Source organism: Helianthus annuus, chromosome 2 (assembly GCF_002127325.2).
Source record: "Helianthus annuus cultivar XRQ/B chromosome 2, HanXRQr2.0-SUNRISE, whole genome shotgun sequence".
In the NCBI taxonomy this organism is placed as follows: Eukaryota; Viridiplantae; Streptophyta; class Magnoliopsida; order Asterales; family Asteraceae; genus Helianthus; species Helianthus annuus.
The window spans coordinates 81,447,815-81,450,817 of NC_035434.2; the positions used below are offsets into that span (position 1 = coordinate 81,447,815).

The 3,003-nt window shown below is 42.3% G+C and overlaps 1 non-coding gene across 1 annotated transcript; it reads right to left on the reverse strand.

Moving 5' to 3' along the window:
- Positions 1-1,421: 1,421 nt before the first annotated feature.
- Positions 1,422-1,528, reverse strand: LOC118489836. The gene has a single exon (XR_004887849.1). It is a non-coding gene; the product is annotated as a small nucleolar RNA R71 (small nucleolar RNA).
- Positions 1,529-3,003: the final 1,475 nt, after the last annotated feature.

Consider the following 3,003-nt stretch of genomic DNA (forward strand, 5'->3'; position numbering starts at 1 on the left):
TTCAAAAGAGGGGCCTACCACATTACACATTAATAACTTAATTAATTATCTTTCAATAATCCAACCATTTAGGATTGTATCCTTGCTGACTCAAACTACCGGGTTGAGGGTAACGTCAACTTCAAAAGAGGGAATAAACCGGTACTAAAAGCTCTTAAAAAGTGCAAAAGTGCGGAAATAATCAAAGGTTAGACTAAAGGCGAGTCGGATCCAAGTGATTCATCTTGTCTATATGTTTCTTATTTTTATTTTTATTTTCAGCATTTTTAGTTTTTATTTTTCATATTTAAACCTTTTTCTAAAATTTTGATTTGATTAGACGTTGAGGATAAACCGGTACTAAAAGCTCTTGTGTCCTTGGACGACCTCGGTATCTTACCAACGCTATACTACGCTCACGATGGGTGCACTTGCCCATATGTGTGTTTAGTGTTAGTAAAATATTGTGTTTTATAAATTTAAAACTTTACTAAAGTGTTAAGAGGGGCTTAAAATATACATAAAAAACCTATAACACATCGCACACTTCAAGTTTTTGGCGCCGTTGCCGGGGACACAAGGATTTTAAGAAAGTTAGGAATCAACGGCCTAATCGTTTTTCTTATTTTTCTGTTTTTTTTAGGATTTTTCTTAAATTTTCAGTTTCTGCAGAGCTCAGCACGGGTCGTGCCTGGTCGGACACGGGTCGTGCCCAGCATTGTTACTAGCAGTTTTTATTTTCCGAGTTATAGAGAGTTGAGCACGGGGCCGTGTCGGTGAAACACAGGGCCGTGTCGAACTCCCCAATAACAGGGATCCGGAAAACAATTACTGTATCTCTGACCACAGGCCGTGTTCATCTGAGTACGGGGCCGTGGTGAAACTTCTGACCAACGTTCTTTTTTGTTTTTATTGTAGGACTTGGAACCCAGGCGCCACATCTGAATTTTCTACGCAGTGTATGAGCTCCAGAGACATAAAAGAACCTCTAGACGAACCCGAACGCTTTCTAAGAAAAAGACTTAAAGCTAAAAATCAAGAGAAAGTTTCGGGGGACCCACTTCCAATGGCGGATCAACGTACCCTCATGGATTACCTACGGCCCACCGTGGGTAATCTCGGCGCCGCTGTCAATGCACCGAATGTCGAGGCCAACAACTTTGAACTTGGCCGCATTTGATACAAATGCTTCAAAACTCCGCAACCTTCCACGGGCTTGCGGACAAAGATCCCCATTTACATATTACTAACTTCTTGAAATATGTGATACTTTTCGGATCAATGGAGCATCAAATGACGCCATCCGCCTTCGAATGTTTCCATTCTCACTAAAAGACCGAGCTAAGGCTTGGCTTAATACCCTCCCAGTTGGTTCGGTAAACACTTGGGATGAACTAGCCGAAAAGTTTTTTTATAAGTATTTCCCTCCTGCTAAAACGACTAAATTAATGACTGAAATTAACACATATTCACAAGAGGACGGGGAATCCTTATATGAAACTTGGGAAAGGTTCAAGGAGCTACTAAGAAAGTGTCCTCATCATGGTATTACGGTATGGCAACAAGTATCCACTTTCTATAATGGGTTGTTGCCACACACAAGACAAACACTTGACTCTAGCTCCGGGGGACTTTTAGGTAATCGTCTCCCAAATGAAATTTATAATCAAATTGAGGAAATTGCTCAAACCAATTTTCAGTGGCACACCCCCCAAGGCACAAAATCTATTGCCTTGGGCAACCATAAGGTTGATGAAAGCACCTCCTTGCAAGCCCAAATCGAGGCCCTCTCTTCAAAAATCAAAAAGTTAGAAATGGCAAAAACGGTCTCGGTTATGGCTTGTGAAGGATGTGGTGGGCCACATGAAAATTGGAGTTGTATGAAAGAAATGGATAATCAAACAGAAACGGTAAACTACATTGATAATAGACCTAGGCCGTCGTGTCCTCCAACGGGTACCTACAACCAAGGATGGCGTAACCACCCTAACCTTGGTTGGAGAGAACCCGACAATAGTAGTAACCAACAAAACCTAAACCAACGAACAAACTTTCAATAACCAAGAAACGAGTCACAAAATTTCCCTCAACAACAAGGGGGTCGAGAGAGGCTTGAAGATACCGAATCTCGCCTCATCTCCGACACCGAAAAGAAAAACTCGGATCGATTTCAACAACTGGGATTGAACTTTAGAAATCAACAAGCTAGTATTCAAAACATTGAAAAACAAATAAATCAACTAGCTCAAAATTTCTCTGAGAGACCACAAAGCGCGTTACCAAGCAATACCGAAACCAACCCAAAGGCGCAAGTGCATCTCATCACATTGATAAACCGTACCGTAGGTCCCGAGGAGGCTCTGCTACCTCCAACTGAAAAGAGCCGGTCTAGTCAAACCACAACCTCGCCGACACCCCAACAAGAGACAGCTCCTCCGCCAAATCAAGAGCCCACTAAGAATCCTCCGGTGCCGTACCCCGGTCGCTTACTTCGCCAAAAGACCGACGAGCAATTCACAAAGTTCGTAAATTTACTAAAACAATTGCATGTTAATATTCCATTTGTTGAAGTCCTAACCCAAATGCCTAAATATTCAAAATTTATGAGGGACTTCCTCACTCACAAAAGGAAAATCGAATCATTGCAATTAGTTAATTTAAGTGAAGAATGCTCCGCCTTGCTACTCAATAAACTCCCACAAAAGAAGATTAGTCCCGGAAGCTTCACTATCCCTTGTTCAATTGGTGAATCATCCATTCGTAACGCACTAGCCGACCTCGGGGCTAGTATCAACCTCATGCCCGCATCAATGGTCGACCGACTAGGCCTAAGGAAAACAAGCCCTACAAAAATGAGCATATAACTCGCCGATAGGTCGGTTAAATACCCACAAGGTGTCGCTGAAAATCTATTAGTTAAAGTCAGAGACTTTGTCTTCCCAGCCGACTTTGTCATACTAGATATGGAAGAGGATACCGAAGTACCACTCATCTTAGGGAGGCCATTCCTAGCTACAGCCCACG